Genomic DNA, 20,992 nt, shown 5'->3' on the forward strand with positions numbered 1-20,992 from the left:
AGCACAGTGACACATATTCACGCAGTGTAAACAAATATACCACAAAATTCTCCCTTTTTGTCTAAACTAAAAACAAGGGTTAATCTCTGAAACCCTGTCTTGAAAAACTAAAAAAAAAAAAAATTAGATTTAAAATGTCCAGTCCATTTGTATTTGGCATATTAAGAGAAAATACTCTATTATCTATCCTATCTATATGAATCTAAAGTTTTATACCTAAACCATTTTTTTCATAACTTGTATTACCATCCTAAAAATATATTTTTAGACCTTAAAATATCTTCTTAAACAACTTAAGCTTTTCTGTCTTTCAACCTTATACACTTTATTCCTCTTTGGTATGTTTCTTTTTTGAATTTGGTAACAAGGTAAACTGTAACTATATTTATCTAGTCTTCAATCCCATTAAGGATATGAGTAGGCTATAGTATTACCTGAGTAAATAAGAAACACAGATCAAACAATTTCCAAAACTATAGAAATGACAGAAGCAGCTGGCTGCCTGGGCAATCACCCAAGATTCCTTTGCAACACTGGTGCCTTCATCTTTGGCCTACAGGCCCAGAGTATCTGACAGACTTTTCTGTGAAGCAGGAATTTTGAAGGACTGTCCTACCTCGACTTGGTAAAGTTTGGTAGTCATCTTCTTTTGTGTCCTGCTTATCCAATTTGGACAACATACTGTCAGCAGTTGAGGCAAGGGCATTTTCTTGCCCATTGGCTGACTTTACCACATTGAAAGCAAACTCCATATGGAGGTTCTTTAATGCCCATCATCCTTTTTTTGGAAGTAGATTGATGGTGCCAGGAGTAGACATTTCCCAAGGTCATGAAAAGCCTTAGGTTATTAAAACATATTAAATGCCATATTCTGTAGGTCTGTGAAGTGTTTAAAGACTACCTATCTAAAATATATATTTAACCTTGGAAACACAAATAACATGATTACAAGTTTGATTGGTAGATAACTAATTACTAACCTGTATTTCTTAACTATCCTAAATAGTTTGTAACAATAAACTTTCAAGAACTAGAAATTTACATTACATTGTTCAGCAAAGTATATAAGTACAATACTGTAACATGAGGGCCTAGCTGCTTGTTGGGGTTTCTGTCCCTCCTGGTACCCCGCAGCTGGCAAGTCCCAAAGAAAACCACACAGAGATCTCCATAAGTTATAAAACTGGCCCATTAGCTCAGGCTTCTTGTTAACTCTTGTAGCTTATATTAACCCATTGTTCTTATCTACGTTAGCCATACGGCTCGTTACCTTTCTCAGCCAGGCAGATTACATCTTGCTTCTTCCGTGGTCTGGGCAGGACTGGGGGAAGAGCTTCCTTCTTCCCAGAATCCTCCTGTTCTCCCTGTCCTGCCTCTACTTCCTGTCTGGTTTTCCTGCCTATGTGTGCTTACTGCCTGGCCAATCAGCGTTTATTTAAAACATGACTGACAGAATACAGACAATTCTCTCGCACCACAATACCTTAAATAAGAGTAGAAACATATATACAGTGTAACAAAAATAACCTTAAATTTGTATCAATATACAAAAATCCATACCAATATAAAATATTTGAGGTTAATAGTTGTTTTTTTACTTCAAAAGTGATTAAATAATCTACCCTTTAATTCTACCATTTCTATTTGTTTGTTTGTTGTTTTTTGGTTTTTTTTTTTTTTTTTTTTTTTTTTTTGGTTTTTCGAGACAGGGTTTCTCTGTGGCTTTGGAGCCTGTCCTGGAAATAGCTCTGTAGACCAGGCTGGTCTCGAACTCACAGAGATCCACCTGCCTCTGCCTCCCAAGTGCTGGGATTAAAGGCGTGCGCCACCACCGCCCGGCCTGGTTTTTTTTTGAGACGGGGTTTCTCTGTGTAACAGCTCTGGCTGTCCTGAAACTCTTTTTGTAGACGAGACTGGTCTTGAACTCACAGAGATCTGCTTGCCTCTGCCTTCCTAGTGCTGGGATTAAAGGTGTGTGCCACCATTGTCCAGCTCCTATCATTTCTACCCCCCCCTTTTTTTTTTATCTTTTTAGAAAAAGATCCCTGAATCTAACCTCCTTGGTTCAGTTTCCTGAACTAAGCTTGGCCTTAGCATAGGCTTTCCCCCTAATTAGCTCTTATAACTTAACCCATTTTTTTTTTAAATCTACATCCTGTCATGTGGCTCAGTTACTTCTTCTTAGTAAGACACATCTGACTTGCTCCATGTCTGCTGGTGAAATCCTCCCAGAGTTCTCTCTTTCTGCCTGGAAGTCCTGCCTATACCTTCTGCCTAGCTATTGGGCATTCAGCTTTCTATTACACCAATCACAGTAGTGTATCTTCACACAGTTTGCAAATATCCCACAATATCCTAGTTCAGTTCCCAGCAACCATATTGGGCAGTTCATAGCTGCCTATAACTCCAGTTCCAGGACTTAGTGTCTCTGACCTTGGGAGGCACTGCCTTCACTTGCACACATACCACACTCACAATTATACAAGTATTAAAATAAAATAAGATATGTTTTAAAAAAACAATTTTTGTTTGCTTCAGAAGTTACAGCCTAATGTATGGCTGTTAATAGTAAAGTCACTTTCCAACTTAAAAATCAACTAAGGTCCTCCTGGGGGTAACTCAGGGTTGGAACTTAATGGTAGAGTCCTTACCTAGTGATACAAGGCCTCACATTCAAGCTCCAGGATTTTAAGAAAAAGAAAGAAACAGGCCAGCCTGGTCTACAGGAGCTAGTTCCAGGACAGGCTCCAGAGCTACAAAGAAAAGAAAGAAACAGAACCAGAAAGAGGGGAGAGAAGGAGAAAGAGAGAGAAAGAGAGAGAGAAAGAGAGAGAGAGAGAGAGAGAGAGAGAGAGAGAGAGAGAGAGAGAGAGATCTAAAGAGAAATTTTCAGCACTGTCTGCTTACAGAGTAGAAAGAACTGAGAAGAAAATGTGACATGCTGTTAACCAAACAAAATTGTAAAAGGTCATTATTTTCATAAACAAAATTGCAAGTGTATATCACTGAACTTTTTCTCAAATATAAATGACTTTCAGCAGCTCCCCAGCACAGTGTTACCTAGCAGACTGGGGACTACTGGTAGCCAGTCACATCCATGGTATAAACTGTTGATGAGTCTCTACAGCTGATTGCCTGACTCATCCCTTTGTCATTGACCTGCTAGCTTATTGTCTCACTCTTAATTATTGCCTGTCAGCATCACAGCTAGCACTTCACTAGGTTCCATAAAGAGTCTCCAGTGAACTTCTTGTGTCTAGACCTGAATAATCCATGTTTCAGTTTCAGTTTACCATTCACAGAATATCTCTGAGGGTTTGTGGATATAGCTCAATAGGTCGGGGATTGCCTAGTGTACACAAAGGCTTAATCCCTAGCCAGGCAGAGGCCAGATGAAGTAGCATTCATTTATAATCCCAGGAGGTGGAGGCAGGAGGATCGGGAGTTCAAGGCCATCCTTGATTTCATAGAGAGTCCCAGGTCAATCTGTGGGACAATGGTCTTTTATCCTGTCACTTGTATTATTTTTAACAAAACGTTGATTGGCCAGTAGCCAGGCAGGAAGTATAGGTGGGGTGATGGTAACCAGGCAGGAAGTAGCGGCGAGGCAAGGAGAACTGTGGGTAGAGGAAAGTTTCAGTCTGTAGTCGTCATCCAGACACAGAACAAGCAAGATGTGACTGCCTCACCAAATGAGGTACCAAGCCACGTGGCTAACACAAACAAGTATTATGGGCTAATATAAATTATAAGAGTTAATAAGAAGCCTGAGCTAATAGGCCAATCAGTTTATAATTAATGTAGGCTTTTGTGTGTTTATTTGAAACTAAATGGATGTGGGACCTGGTGGGACAAAAACCTTAGTCAACAATCTGACTACAGGAGACTGTGTCTCAAAAGTAAATAAGCGAATTAACGAATAGCATTGGGAAGTCAGGAGATGACACATGGCTGCAATAATAGCACTTGACGGGTAGAGGCAGGAAGATAATGAGGTCAATGCCAGACTGGGATCCGTAGTAAGTTTCAGGCTAGCATGGGCCACATAACAAAATCCTGTCTCCAAAGAAAAAAATGAGAAAGCAATTGATAGGAGATAAGGATGTGTAAACACGACCTATCAGCTATGCATAGCAACATCAACTATTTAGCGTACGCTCATTATCACCAAACCTTATTGCAGCTGCACTCCAGCTCTCAGCCTGATGTGTGTCCATTGCAGTGATTACCCTGTATCCTGGTGAGGAGAGCAGGTCCACCATGATATCGCTAATAAATGCTGAGATTGGGACCACAGCAGTCAGACTGCAGAGTTCGAGAGGTCTGGGTCTAGTATCAGCAGAGGGAAGTGCAACCTACTTGAAGAGGGTCCAGTTTCCCTGAGCAGGTATTTGGGGTGGACAACGGAAAGAGGGAATGACATTGCCACTGACTGTATAAATCATGCATGACAACGTCTGGTTGAGAAAACGGAGTATGAAGGAGGCGGTGGCTCTATATATCCCCTGCACAGTGAGCGATGGTACCTGGGGAGGCTACAATGAAGAAAGGCTTACAGGATGGAGGAACAAGCTGGTAAACTAACAAGTTTTTTAAGTACTTTGAGACTGAGTATGAGGTAGCTCAGGCTATCCTTATATTTGTTGCATAGCCAAGAACGATCTTGAACTACTGACCTTTTGCCTCTAATTCCTGAGAAATCGCTGGCATTGGAAGCCACACCCAGCTCAGAAAACTTACTATATTATTATTATTTTTATTATATTGTTCTTTTGAGACAGGGTTTTCTCTGTATAGTCCTGGAACTCGCTCTGTAAACCAAACTGGTCTCTAACACGGAGACCTGCCCTCTTCTGTCTCCCAAGTGGTGGGCTTAAAGGGCCACCACTGTCTAGCTCACAAAACTTATTTTTAAAGATTCTTTTTGCAGTCTTGTAATCTTTTTGCATGGGATGTATAGATAGAAGGGTTACTTCAAATTTGAGGCCAGGTGAATCTACACAGTGATTTCTCAGTCAGCCAAAGAGACATAGGGGGAACTTGTCTCAAAAAAAATAAAAAAAAAATTAATAACAAAGGATCTTCTTGCTCATCTCTTCTAATTGATTTTTAAAGGGCCATTTTACTATTTTTAATTACGTGTGTGTGGCCAGGGCTTGGGGGTGTGATTTATGTACCTGAGTGACACAACCAGAGGTGTCAGATTCTGGGATTAGCATTTCAGGGGGTTGTGGCCACCTGGTGTGCGTGGTGAGACTCAGACTCTGGTCCTCTGCAAGCGCTGCTGTGTGCATTAAGTGCAGAGGTGCCCCTCTAGCTCTTTGACTTCTAATTCCAACTTTTAAGACACCGGCTATTATTAATGCTGCCTTCTTGTCGTCGCTAGGGCTTTCTGCCCTTCAAAGTAGCCTGACTCAGAATTAATTCTCCCTTCTCCCTAATCAGAAGGCTATTACCACATTTTCAGGCGTAGCTAGCAATCAACCACCTTCTTCATACGTTCATGAAGAGGTGTGAATTACCAGCAGTCCTCCTTAAAACGCTAAAAGGAGATTGTTTATTAATAAAAAGAACATTCAATTAACAAAGTTTCAGGCAGAGGGCAGATGTTTTAGGATAAAGGGAAACATCTGACAGCTTGTGGGTGATATTAAGCTGTCTAGCCATCTGTGGTGCATTTAGGTTTAAGAACCCCACAGGCATAGCCCCTCTTAGCCCCTCCTTGTCACTACTCCCCGAAATACACCGCCAAATGTGTGGGTGCCATGTTTCAGGTCATCCCACCCGTTCCACAGAAGTCTCTCTCAGCTCCTGTCTGGGAGTTGGACCAGCGCTCTGCTCTGTTGATTACTGAATCTAGTTCTCATGCCCGGAAGTCCTTTGTCCAGCTCTGCTCTAGATTAAAAAAAAAACAAAACAAAAACCAAAACCATAAAACCACTTTGGTCTTAGCTGTAGTTAGTGGGAGCAGACCAATAGGAATTTTCCCCTCAAGGTAGTGTGATACTCATAGGCCATCATGACTTAAATCTACCTTCCACTGTAATAAGCTCAGAAACTTTTGTTGGCTTCTGTCTCCTGGCCTCAAACTCACAGAAATCTGTCTGCCTCTGCCTCCCGAGTGCTGGGATTAAAAGCGTGTGCCACCACCGCCCGGCTCCCCAAGACTTCTATCATGCACAAACTCGGACTAGCACTTCCAGGCAGTGTGAAAATAATGACGGTTTCCCTCCACTGTGGTACTGAAGCTGGGAGGTTGGAGAAGAGAGGAGAAAGTCCAAGAGCAGGAGAGAGGCCATGACAGAAAGAGAAGTGGGGCTGGGACAGCTGATTCAGAAAGACTTGCTTTACCCTACTTGATAACTTTAAAAATATCTTTTAAATTTAGCGTGTTTGAGTGGTTGTCTGTGAACCACTGTATGTGTCTGGTTCCCTCAGAGGCCAGAAGGCGTCGGAACCTTTGGAACTTGAGTTACTGATGGTTGCTAGTCACCGTGTGGATGATGGGAAACAAACCCAGGTCCTCTGCAAGAGCAAAACGTACTTTTAACCACTGAGTCATCATTCCAACCCTCCCTGCTGATCATTTTTTCCTCTGGGAAAAATACACTAAATGAATTTACCAAGTTGAAATCTCTCTAAGGAAAGAAAGAAGGAGACCGACTGAGAACCCCAAAGTTCCAAATACACCGTTCTGAGCCGTGTGTCGTTGTACTTCTTACAGAAAGGCAAAATTTCCTAGTTCTAAGTTTTAAAGATTAGAGTTATTAATTTATTTTGTGTGTGTGCATGTGTGCATGTGGCCACACTTATGCTCCAGAACACAGGGGAAGCTCAGAGGACGTGAACAGAAGTTCCCAGAAAGAAGCCGCAGTTCCAAACAGAACCTTCCCCGAGGCATGTTAACTGCTGAGTGTGGAGAGATTGGAATGTCACAGGTCCAGAGCCTAACTACCTTGGGCTATCTTTAACCCTCATAACAGCTGTGTGCTCCTTCCTCTGTGCCTGCGGACAGGTAAACCATCTGGAATACCAGCTTCCTTCTGATGGATTAACTCAGCAGACCACTAGCTTCTGTCCAGACACAGGCTAAAGCTGGCTTGCCTGTGAGGCCTAGAATACAGGCTTTCCTGCTTTGCGGGAACCTGCGTCTCTAGGGTTCCACCAATGTGTTTAAAAGTGTCTTGAATTATTGCTTTCTGTGTTCTGTTGCTTTAAAAACTTCTTGAAGGGGAGGGGGAGGGAAATGGGAGGCGGTGGCGGGGAGGAGGCAGAAATCTTAATAAATAAATAAATAAAAATAAACAAAACAAAAAAAAAACTTCTTGAAGGGGATGGAGAGATGTCTCCATGGTTAAGAGCAATGGCTGCTCTTTCCGAGGACTCCGGTTCAGATCCCACATTGCACTCACAACTGTTGTTCTCTCCAGTTCCAGGAGATTTGACGTGCTCTTCTGACCTCCGTGGGTGCCAGGCACACATGTGCTGACATACCTGCATATGGATAAGATACTCATACACACAAAAACATCTAAGATAAACAAAGCTTCATGAAACTGCTTCCATGGTGGAGCATGGAATGTGGGGTAATCTAACTCTGCTTTCCCGGACCACTGTCACTAATGTTTGACGTGGAGGAGTCACCTCTCTCATTCCACCAGCTGGGTTCTAGAGACCAAACTCAGGCGCTGAGACTTCCGGGGCAAACGTCTTTAACCACCCAGTAACTTTGATAGCCCAAGACTTCCCAGGCCTAATCTACAGGAGACACGTTTTTCTCACAGATTCCATGAATTATCTGAAGGTTGGGAAATAAAACTTTTTCTCAGAGTGTGACAGCATTTTATACATGCCTGGGGATGTGTTTTACATAAAAATGTGTCTCCACTGAGCTCTGTGAAGGAAAAATGGGTCTCTTATAAAAAAACATGGCATCTCACAGAATGCAGGGGCAAGAAGCACAGAGAGCTTGCAAGGGATTGGGGCTGAGGGCAAAAGGGGTGTCTTTCTTTTCCTCCCCTCCCTGCACATTTGCCACAGTGCATAGTTTTCCAATTTTCTTTTCTTATATAATAATATATACATAATTATATATAATATAATTAATATATTATGCATAATATTTAAATAAATATAGTACATAGAGTACAAATAATCATATTATTGTTGTTATTGTCTTAGCTAGGGCTTCTATTGCTCTGACGATACATCGTGACCAAAAGCAAGTTGGGAAGGAAAGGGTTTATTTGGCTTACACTTCCATATCGTTGTTCATCACTGAAAGAAGGCAGGAGAGGAATCAAACAGGATAGGAACCTAGAGGCAGGAGCTGATGCAGAGGCCATGGAGGCTGCTCCTTACTGCCTTGCTCCTGCATGGCTTGCTCAGCTGCTCTCTTAGAGAAGCCGGGACCACCATCCCAGGGACAGCACCGGATGGTCTGAGCCCTCCCCCATCAATCACTAATTAAGAAAATGCTCTACAGGCTTGCCTATAGCTTGATCTTATAGAGGAATTTTAATTCTCTTAGACGATTTTAGTTTGATCCAAGTTGACATAAAACTATCCAGCATGGTTACTATTTTATGTGTGGTGTTTTGCCTGCATGTATATCTCTTCACCACACACATGCCTGGTGCCCACAGAGGCCAGAAGAAAGGGTTGAGTCTTCTGGAACTGGGGTTACAGAGGGTTGTGAGTCTCTATGTGGGTGTTGAGAATGGAACCTTTGTCTTAGGGAAGAGCAGCCAGTGCTCTTTGCCCCTGAGCTGTCTCTTTAGCCCCTGATTTTCTAATTTCCTTATCTCTTCATTCCTATTATTTTGTTAGTTTGTTTTGTGTGTATGTGTGTGCACCTGTGTGTCTGTGCACATGCGTACACATATGTGAAGGCCAGAGGTCAACTCTGAGTGGCATTCCTTAGGAACTCTCAGCTTATTTTTCTGAGCCGGGGTCTCTGGCTGGAGCCTGCGGCTAAGCTGGCTGGTCAGTGAACCCCAGGGCACCTCATGTCTCTCCTCCTCAGCCCATCACTGTGCTGTGCTGGAAACTGAACTCAGGTCTTGTTACTCGCATGGCCACTTTACCAACTGAGCTGTTTCCCAGCCCGGTTTTTCTTTCCACAGAGGCTCCTGTAGCCCAAGTTGGCCTCCAACTCTCTATGTAGTGGAAACTGGCCTCGAACACCTGATCCTCCTCTCTCTACCTCCCAAGAGCTGGGATGATTGGCGTGCTCTACCACAACCACCTGCAGTATTGCCTTTATAACTACAATGCCATGTATTGTGTTGAGCTGCCAAATCTGGCAGGTAGAAGTACATGAGGCTTGTATTTATTCTGGCAGCCCTAAGATAATGCCTAAGCAATTCAGTGCCCTTCATTTCCTGAGTCTTCCTGACCTATAACCCAAAGCTCATTTACAAGAGTCTTTCTATATTCAAAGACAGGAAGGAGAGTCTAATCAGTTCAGCTTGGGCTACTGTGCAGCCTTGTTCAAACCCACAACGCTGCAACGTAAGTCAGGCAGTCCTGTGGTTCTTCCCTATAGTAGGGAATAGATGAAACATTGTCAGAGTGGAGGAACGTGCCTAGAAGTTGACCTAAAATCTTATGGACTGTGTGTGAATAAGTGTGTGTTCTCAGCAAACATTGCTAGATACACAGAAGCCACTCTTGTACATTACCCGAATTCATAGATCAAGCTTCCTAGTCTGCATATCTTGGGGTGTCCAGAATCTGGGGCTCTGTATATAGTGGTAACTGGGTTAGACAACTTCCTGGAAGCAGCAGTCTGGGTTGCTTACCATGTCACCTTCGGGAGCAAAAGAGTGAATGGTCGCCTGGGAAAGGACCACGACCTGCTTATTGTAGGTAGAGAGTCACTGAAACACTCAGTGCCTCAAAAGTGCTTTAAATATTTTCCCCTTGGCATATTTTTTCTCGGTAGATATCTTTTTAAAAGGCTCTAAAGGGAAAATGAATCTGGGAGGAGTCGTGAGGAGGAATGGGGACTAATATAAAAATACACTGTATGCATGTATGGGATTCTCAAAGAATCCATAAAATATTATATATATTTTAAAGTTTCAAAACATTGCTACAGATAGGGACGGGCAAAATGGCTCAGTGGACAGGGTACTCAGAACCCACGTGGTAGAAGGAGAAAACCAACACCATAAACTGTCCTCTGACCTCCACATGTACATTGTCGGATGTGCAGCACACGCGTGCACGCACGCACACACACACACATATTGAACATGTACCCCAAGAATGTTAATATTTTTAGCATGCCACTAAAACACAATTTCATTAAAATTTTTGATTGCATGTGTTTCCTAATAAACATTAAAAACATAGCTCAGACTGGAAGGACGACTTAGCTGGTAAGGGCCGTTGCTGCAGAGCCTAACAATGTAAGTTAGATTCCCCAAACCTACACAGTGGAAGGAAAGTGGTAGTTATCCTCTGATATCCATAGGCATGCTAGATCCGTCCACATGTACATTGTGGGATGTGCAGCACACACACACACACACACACACACACGCACACACGTCTGCTAGAAGCCCAAATTGTAGCTTAGTAGTAGAATGGTCCCAGCATGCACGAAGCTACGAGTTGTATCAGTACCAAAATAATTAAGCCTCTTACGAAGGTCCTTATATTGACTTTATTATTTCACTTTTGGCCATTTGTAATATTTTTGTTGTTGTTGTTTTGTTTCTTTGAGACAGGCTTTCTCTGATTATCTCTGGCTGTCCTAGAACTTGTTCTGTAACCCAGGCTGGCCTTGAACTCTGAGATCTGCCTGCCTTTGTCTCCCGAGTGCTTGGACTAATGGTGTGTGCCACCACATTTGGCTCACAATATTCTTTATATTTAAAATCTGCTCTGGGCAGTGGTGGCGCATGCCTTTTAATTCCAGCACTTGGGAGGCAGAGGCAGGCAGATCTCTATGAGTTCGAGGCCAGCCTGGTCTACAAGAGCTAGTTCTGGGACAGGCTCCAAAAGCTACAAAGAAACCCTGTCTCAAAAAACCAAAAATAAATAAATAATAAATAAAAATGAAATAAAAAATTAAAAATACCTGCTTATTATTGTTGTGGGTGTGTGAGCGTGGGCGTGGGCTGCTTTGGGGGGGTGTATGAAAGTCAGAAGGCAAGTTTCAGGTGTCAGTTCTCTCTGCCCACCACTGGGTCTGGGGACCGAACTTGGGTTCTCAGGCTTGCACAGCAAGTACTTTATCTGCTGAGCTATCTCTCTCCCTGGCCCACTTATAATCTTTCATGATGGTTCGATCCTTTTTAGGTTCCTTTATGAACAGTGGCTGCTAACGATTTTTATTTATTACCCACAGCCTTAATGATGCTTGTTAAATTTGGGGTAAAATGGTCTACCTAACCAGCCTTTATGACACCGATGGTTAAAGTCATGGTACCGTTAATCCAGGTGGAGTCATAGCAATGTCAGAGGCAGAACATGAAGGAAACGAAATTTAACTTGGGTCACATGATGTAGGCTGTCAGACATGTTGTTTAAATATACATCCTAGCTTTTCCTGCTGTTTACTGTGACACCTCGGGTCTTGGTATCTTTAAAACCTATTTTAGTCTTGGGATCCATAAAGCTGGGATAAACATCCTGTCCTGGCCACCTGCCAGGGCCATTCATCAAATGAGATAATGTATGTGAGAGTGTGCTGTAAACTCTAAGACATTTCACAAACATAAGATTCTTGTTATTATTGTAGCCCAATAAAAGATGCTCACAAATCATATAAATATGCAAGAAAATTTACCATTACTCTATTGAATCGATTATCATTAGGAAGTACGAGCTATAAAGATAAGAGTTACTCAAAGAAAGACAAACTTCCTGAAAGGATTATGTACCAATCAAGGCCAAAATTATTTTTATTGCTTATTATTTTAACATAATTTAAGATGATCAGAGAGTACAGTTGGAAGACCAGGGGCACGGTTTAGTGCGTAAAGAAGTTGCCACACAAGTATAAGGGCCAGAGTTTGAATGCCTAGAACCAATGTCATATCAGGCTCAAGCATCTGTAATCTCAGAGCCCCTACAGGGAGATGGGAGGCAGAGACGAGACAAACATGGCAGCCCACTAGCCTGGCATTGGCATTAGTGAACAGAGACCTTGTCTCAACTGATACCAGAAGCCGCTGTCTGATCTCTACATGCTGACCCAGGCACACGCATGCCCATCATCATAGGTGCACACCTACATGTAATAATAAATACAATAACAGCTAAAAAATGTATTGGTGGGTTTGCTCTTCAACATGCCTCCTCAGTCTCGCGTGGGCATCTCTGGAACTCTCCTGGATGATGTCCGCGGTTGCACCCATATCTCATTTTTTCCCTCTCACTTTGTCGGACTCCCTAGGAAGAAGGACATAACTGTGGGTACCCCTTGGTTCACACAGACTTTGAGCTAAGTGTATGGTCCCTCCTTGTTTCGTTTTTCATGAGCCTAATCCTCTCCTTCCAGGGGAAGTGAGTAGGAAATGCAAAGGCTGTGTTTCTGAAAGCCTCTTCCGCATTCTATCCTTCCTTGGTGACTTCCGGGTCCTAACTGGGAGCTGATATACAGTGATGCCTGATAAATTGTTATTGATTGGAAACATTGATTACAGCTTGCCTGAATTACTATATCACCGATAAGAATGATAAATCTCTCTTAATTAATTTACTTAAACTCCTAAGATGGTATTTCATGAGCTGGGGATATAGCTCAGTAAAACAGATCCTCCCAGGCACAAGGCCCTAGGTTCCATCTCCAGTACAGGGGGAAAAGATACAATTACATGGACTTGACCTTGATGTAATTTGTCAATGCAAAGTCACAGATGGACAGAATAATGCTATTAAATATGTATTATTTTGCCTTGTTTGTGGAGAACTCATCAATATCTCTTTTAAATATTGTAAGCAATGCTTACAACCTCTTTTGGAGAAATGATATGTTTTTAATATTTTGCTTAAGACAGCTGAATTTACATCCAAGGAAACTGACTTCAATTTCAAATGTGTGCTGTTGAGTTGCAAATGATGAACATTTCACAAAGGGAAAAAAGGAGTGAATTTCCAGGTAAAATGTACGCTTACAGTTGGTGGGAACCAGTGAGATTGAGCCTGGGGTGAGGAACTTGAGAAGAGGACGCATGCTGGTCACTTTGACCTAGAGACCCAGAAACAAGAGCTATAAAACCCAAAAGACAGAAACCGCACAGATGGTAGTGTTTGGGTGACATTTAGGACCATTTTCTCTTTCTTTTGTTGGACTCGAGGTGTTGTAGTCGAAACATTTGACCTAATTAATCCATCACACTGTGGGCTTGACTTTCATCTCTAAGTTGTTTCACTATGTTGTTGTTATTGCTGTTTGTCTTTGCTGCCCAGGTTTATAGAGCTCTGCCCCTTGAGAGTGTCAGTTTTCTTTCTTCACGCCCAACAAACTTATCTGTGCTTTGTGGCTTTCCTTCATGACACGTCTCTTGCCTCAGTCCCCAGGTTTCTGCCTAACTGGTTGGAGGAATACTCGTCACTGTAGTTTGTTTAATCAGGTCCAGGTCATGGGAACAGGGCGATGTTTCTGAGAACTGTCTGCCCTAAGCTGAGGTCTGGCCACTGGAGAGATGAGACTTTATGTTATGGGAGCCACAGCATCCTGTCTCCAACCAGGGAGCGTGTACAGCATCCTGTCTCAGAGCGGGGGACACATAGAGCTGGAGATCAATTATTCTAGGAGGGAAAAGGCTGAGAAAAGGAAGATCTGTGGTGCCGTAGTGGTCGTGAGCATCCCTCCCTCAGCTATCTTGTGTTAGTTAATAGGAAGACAGGAGCATTTCTGGTGCTCACGTTCTTACGTCACATTCTTACGTCAGTCAAATCTTCCTGTCAGATGCCACTGAAATTTTTTTTATGTCAAACTTTACTAGGCTGAGTTTGGATCTTAATTATTAACTCATTTATCAAACCAAAAATTCTTTAGCACAGTAACATATAGCTAAAAAAAGCCCTCTTATATTATATAACATATTCATATCTTCCAAAGAGAATACTACCAAGCATTGAAACTGAAGACAGTTAGCATGATGGCTCCAGACTAGATCTGAGTGCAAGAAATGAGGTTTGTTTTTTTTTTTTTTTTTTTTTTTTTGGCTGAAGCAAGTTAGCCCAGCAAAGGAAGGCTCTTATTTCCCTTCCACTCTGCACTGAGTAACCAAGCTCTTCAGATTGTGATGCTCTCAGCCACCTTGGCCAAATGTGCTTGCTAGTCTGGTTTGGCTTCTGGAGCATGCCTTGCTTGGCTGCTTTGCCTTGCCTTTGTTTCGGGTGTTCCTGTGTGTGACATTGAGGTTATTCTTTGGTGCAGACACTAGCTGACAGACTGAGAGGAGGTGGGAATGATGAAGAAGCACGGGACAGCCCTATGGCTTTGTGCTCGCTCACATTCCACACAGACCTTGTCACTGTGTATCTTTTTCTTCATTGTGCCTCAAAGAATCAGCAAATGCATGTGGACCCACTATTATCCCATTTGAAGCAGAAAAGCAAGCTTTTTTTTTTTTAAAAAAATAAAGTAATTAAGTTTTCTCGTTTTGCCTTTTATTTATTAAAAAAAACCCTATCTTTTCTCATTTTACGTACCAATTCCAGTTCCCATTAGCTCTCCTCATCTCGCTCTCTCCACCTTCCCTCCATTCCACCTCCATCCACTCCTCACAGAGGGTAAGACTTCCCATGGGAAGTCAACAAAGTCTAGCACGTTGCTTTGAGGCAGGACCAAGACCCTTCCTCCTCCATTGCTGGTGGGAATGTAAACTTGTACAGCCACTTTGGAAATCAGTATGGCTGTTTCTCAGAAAATTGGGAATCAACCTATCTCAAGATCCAGCAATACCACTCCTGGGCACCTATCCAAAAGATGCTCAATCATACTACAAGGACATTTATTTGTTCAACTATGTTTATAGCAACATTATTTGTAATAGTCAGAACCTGGAAGCAACCTAAATGCTCCTCAACTGAAGAATGGATAAAGAAAATGTGACACATTTACATAATGGAGTACTACACAGGGGTAAAAAACAATGACATCTTGAAATTTGCATGCAAATGGATGGAACTAGAAAAGACCATCTCGAGTGAGGTAATGCAGACCCAGAAAAATGAACTTGGTATGTACTCACTTATAAGTGGATACTAGCTGTAGAGCAAAGGATAACGAGCCTAGTCCATGACCCTACAGAAGCTAAGTAACAAGGAGAACCCTAAAAAAAAAACAGATATAGCTACCCCTGGGAAGGGGAAATAGACAAGATCTCCTGAGAAAATTGGGAGCATTAGAGTGAGGGGAGAAGGGAGGGTGAAAAGGAAAAAGGAGGGGAGAAGGGGAAGAGAGGAGGAGAACTTGAGGGAACAGGATGATCTAGATGGGGGGAAGGACAGAGATCTGGAGAGCAAGGAAAAAGATATCTTGATTGAGGGAGCTTTTATGGGGCTAACAAGAAACCTGGCAAGAGAAATTCCCAGGAATCCACAAGGATGACACCAGCTAAGACCCTAAGCAATAGTGGAGAAGATGCCTGAACTGACCTTGCCTTGTAGTCAGATTGATGGCTATCTTTAATGTCACCATAGAACCTTCATCCAGCAACTGATGGAAGCAGATGCAGAGTATCACAGTGGAACAATGGGCTGAGCTCCCAAAGTTCAGTTGAAGAGAGGGAGGAGTGAGAGTATGAACAAAGGGGTCAAGACCATGATGGGGACACTCACAGAAACTGTTTACCTGAGCTAATGGGAGAGGGCTCAGGGGGTAAACAATTGCTGCTGCTAAGTCTGGTGCCCTCCGTTCAGTTCCCTGGGATTCACATGGTGGAAGGGCAAAACAGACTCCTAGAAGTTGTCTTCCAACCCCGCAGGCTCGCTCACACATAAAAACACAAAGAAAAAATGTAAAATTTTAGTGTTGGGAATGCTGTCTTGTGTCTTTAAGTATTTGGGAGACAGAGGCAGGTGGGTTTCTGAGTTCAAGCCTTGCCTGGTCTGTGTACCAAGTTCTAGGCCAGCCAGAGCCACTGTGAGACCCTGTCAAAAAACGAAATAAAGCAAAGCAAAACAGAACAAACAAAAACCAAACCAAAAAACCAAAACATTGACCTTAGATGAACTTGCAGGACATTAAGTGGTAAGTTCTTGAAATGGTGCCCTGAAACTTTCAAAGAAAACCAAACTATTGGGGTGGGGCAATATCCTTTGAACCCAACTATTATTTTATTTATTTATTTATTTTTTAAAAAGATTTATTTATTTTATGTATGAGTGCTTTATTGACTTTAGGCCAGAAGTGGGCATCAGATCCCACTCTAGATGGTTGTGAGCTATCATGTGGTTGCTGGGAATCGAACTCAGTACCTCTAGAAGAGTAGCCAATGCTCTTAATTGCTGAGCCATCTCTCTAGCCCCCCCAACTATCATTTTAAATATACTTTCTTATATTCACTTTAAATACATTAAGACAAACCTTGCTGTATGCCCAGGATTCCTCATAGCCAACTTATGATTACTACAAACCCAGCTCAAACACAATACTTGGAAAAAATCTGGTCTTTATTGGGTGGTCTGGTTAAGAGTAGGGGGTTTGGAGTGGTAAGAGATGAGGTTCTCAGAACATTCTCCTGAAACTTCAGTGGCCCAAATTAAAAAAAAAAAGCCTTTATGACCTTATCATGTTTGTGCAATTTAAAAAAACTGCTCTAAAATTGTGCAATGGAAATTAGTCACAGAAAGAGCTACAAGGTTGCAATAGACAGGACAGGATACACTTGTCCTTTCGCTCTGCTGACTTACCTGTTTGGACCTGCCTTTTTTTGTCCTCAGAGGTTCATCCACGCTTGCAACTAAGATTTAAAGGCCTTAATAACACGCACAGATTGCATCTCTAGAATCCCATTTTAGTAGTTAAAATAGGACAATAACATTTTCTCCACAGTAAGACATTGTCATAGAAAACAAATGGCATTTCTTTACTGTCACTTGCAAGAGTTATTTTGTTTTTTCTCTTTTATTTTTTGAGATTATAATTAATAATATCTGACTTCCCTTTTCTCCCTGCAAACCTCTCATATATCCCTCCCTCCTTGATCATTCAAATTTAAAGCTTCGTTTCCCATTAATGGTTGTTACATGTATATATGCAATGTATGTACATATATATTCCCAAACAACCTGCTCAGTCTATAACGTTACTTGTATGCATGTTTTGAGGACTGACCATTTAGTATTGAATAACCCAAATTGTTCTCTGCCCTGGGGAAGACTATTTCTCTCTCTCTCAGCGTCCCTTAGCCGTGTGCAGTTCTCTGTGTAGGACTGAGGGGCTTTCCCCATCCACTTTAGCATGTCTCTTGTTGTCCTGGTCCAGTTCATGTTTCAGCAGTCATGTTGGTGAGGCTTCATGGGTGCAGCTTCCCACATTACACACAGTCTCATGGCAAACTCCCTGATCCTTTGGGTCTTAAAGTCTTTCCCTCCGTTCTTCTGCATTGTTCCCTTTGCCAAGAGTTAATTAAAAAAAAAGATCAACTTTGCCAATAAGTATGTTTTAATTAGGCAATCAAATTTTATGAGGATACATGTAAGTCAACAGGTTGATTGACTCAAGAGTTACCCATAAACTCCAAGGTAGATTAAACGCAGCAAGCGTCTTAAAACCACATGCAACATCTTTGGCCCTCCTGTTACAATCTTCCAAGGATTTCTAAAGCCCAGCTCTTCATTGGCCTCTTGCTTAATGGGTTCAGGTTCACAGTTTTAGGGCATTTACCGTAAACAGAGATGGCAGACCAAATCATTAAGTCATGCTTCCGCTTTGCAGGAGCAACCGTGATTGAAAATGAGGACAGAGAAACTTCTAGAAGCCTCCTTTCTTTCTGACTAAGCCTTCCACGCCCTACAAAAGAGGGCAAAGTTCAATGGGTGAAAAAGCGTCCTTCCACGCAGTGACTCTCAGATAATTTTCAATAAAACGCCACACCCTCCTCCTCTCCAGGCAACCAGTGCTTTTCTGTGGGCCACGCTGTAAGTGGCTCGTGTGCCGGGCAGCTTCTTAGCAAATTTCTCCAAAAGCCAAGCAGTTTGCTGTCCTCAGAACACACACATGAAGGTTCTTTTTGCTTTTTTGATTGTTTGTTTTGTTTTTTGTTTTTTGAGACAGGGTTTCTCTGTGTATCTCTGGTGCCTGTCTTGGAACTAGCTCTTGTAGATTAGGCTGACCTCAAACTCACAGAGATCTCCCTGCCTGTCTTCTGACTGCATGGATTAAAGGCATGTGCCACCACTGTCCGGTGAAGCACAAGTTTTTATTGTCCTTCTTACACAATAAAGGAAAAATTACAAAAAAAAGTACCTGTTCTTTAAAAGCAAAGTGGGGAGATGGCTCTGCAATTAAGAGAACTGCCTTTGTCTTCTAGAGGTCTTGAGTTCAATTCCCAGCAACCACCAGCTCACAACCATCCATAATGAGATCTGGTGCCCTCTTCTGGCCTGCAGGCATACATGCAAACAGAACACTATATACATAATAAGAAAAAAAGCTTTAAAAAAACAAGAAAAAACCGAAAGCAACAATAAAAAAAACAAAGTTAATGTTATTATGGAGGGAATCTAGGACTGTGGATTCTAATAGCATACATTTCTTTCCCTTCTTTCCTTTCTTTAGTGTGCATGTGCATGTGTGTGTATGTGTGTCTACAGTGTGTGTGTATGTGTATTTACAGTGTATGTGTACCTGTGTGTATGTGTGTGTATATGTGTGTGTTTGCAGTGTGTGTGTATTTGTATGTTTACAATGTATGTGTACCTGTGTGTACCTGTGTGTGTGCTTACAGTGTATGTATTTGTGTTTACAGTGTATATATCTGTGTGTATATATGTGTGTGTGCTTACATTGTGTGTATTTGTGTGTTTACAGTGTATATATACCGGTGTGTATATGTGTGTGTGTGTTTACAGTGTGTATTTGTGTGTTTACAGTGTATATATCTGTGTGTATATGTGTGTGTGTTTACAGTGTGTATTTGTGTGTTTACAGTGTATATATACCGGTGTGTATATGTGTGTGAGTTTACAGTGTGTATTTGTGTGTTTACAGTGTGTATTTGTGTGTTTACAGTGTATATATACCGGTGTGTATATGTGTGTGTGTGTGCTTACATTGTGTGTATTTGTGTGTTTACAGTGTATATATACCGGTGTGTATATGTGTGTGTGTGTTTACAGTGTGTATTTGTGTGTTGTCTACAGTGTATGTGGGCGCACATGGCACAGCGGGTATATGGAGGGATGAGGAGAACTTTGTGGAGTTGGTTCCCTCCTTCTATATTTATGAGGGTTCTGGGGATCTTACTTAGGTCATCAGGACTGCTAGACTAGAATTTGTACCTCCCGAGTCATCTCACCTGTCCCCAAAGCCAGCCATTGACTCTTGATCTTCCTGTCTGCACTTCCCAACTCTTGGTTTTCCAGGCCTACACCATCACATCTTGCAACAATAACAATTTATCAACATCTTCATCATTACTATAATTACTATTATTATTTTAGAGTCTTATTGTGTAGCCCTGTCTAGCCTTAAACTCACACAGATCCACCTGTCTCTGTTCCCAATTGCTGGGATTAGGGTTGTGTGCCACCAAGCTGAGCAATAATTTGATTTTTTAAATAAAAAATAAAGGAAACTTCATGCATAACATCTTAACAAGCTGTGTATTTCTAAATTAAGTAATCACCATGACTCCGAGGGAAGCCCATTGATAAAGTCATCCAAAAATAGATCCTTGGGTCTGTTGTAGACACTTTGGGGACTGCATGCCTTTCAGAAGAGATTTTCATTATATTTTATTGGCTTGGCTTTCTCTGGCTGACCTTGAGATGAGGAATTTGGTATTTCTGAGGCAAAAGAGTGGAAGAGACTTTTGTTTAGACATGATTAAGAGGATCCTTTGAGTGTGCCCAGAGAGAACAAGAGCACCTGGGGGAAGCGTGGCCTGAAGGCACAGAAACTGTAGCCATGGCTACTTGGGGGGCTGAAGCCATGGCTACAGGAGGGCCATAACCATATCTCAAAATAAAAAGTCAGGACAATAACAGCACTGCAGATATTGCTTTGTGGGAGGGGCCTGCCCCATGCCATCAGGTCCCAGTTTCAGTGCCTAGCACTGCCAGCGTCACTAGGAGACATCGGTGAAAAGTCTCATCATTCCAGGGTCCGGGGGAACAGCACACATTGCTGTTCTGTTGAATTCACTCCAGCTTCGTCAGGGCTCAGGAAAGTATGCTCAGACATCGCTTTGCAGTGCTATCTGCATTTAAAATGAGGGATTCTATCGCCACACTTCTGAAGGTATCTATGTCTCTATGGAAAGATCTGAAGCAACAGCCCAGAAGGAGTTGACCCAGAACACTCAGCACGGATTTGTGAAACGCTCAAGGTCTTGCTGGTGTCTTCATAAAGGGAGGGGCCATATGCCTGTAATCTCTTAGGTGGAGGCTCGATCTGTGTCATTTAGATATGAAAGGCAAGACAGACCTGGAAAGGCCAGAGAAGTAGTGATGTAATTCATCTATGAGATGAAATTCTGTGATGTGCAATCTTTCTCAGGGGATGAAGAGAGCCTAGTTTTATATTTTCAATTGAATTGATTTTATTGTTTTACACTGGTCTCACTAAGTATTCCGGGATAGCTAGGAACTCAACATATAAACGAGGTTAACCTCAGTCTTGTGGAGATCCTCCTGCCTCTGCCTCTGGAGTGCTGAAACAAAGCCACAATGGCTTTGAGAACATTTAGCTTTTATTGAGATAGTGTCTCATGTAGCTCAGGCTGGCCTTGTCCTTGCTGTGTAGCTGAGAATAATCCTGAACTTCTGATCTTGTCTCAACTTCCCACGTTCTGAATGA

Source organism: Microtus pennsylvanicus, chromosome 8 (assembly GCF_037038515.1).
Source record: "Microtus pennsylvanicus isolate mMicPen1 chromosome 8, mMicPen1.hap1, whole genome shotgun sequence".
Classification (NCBI taxonomy): Eukaryota; Metazoa; Chordata; class Mammalia; order Rodentia; family Cricetidae; genus Microtus; species Microtus pennsylvanicus.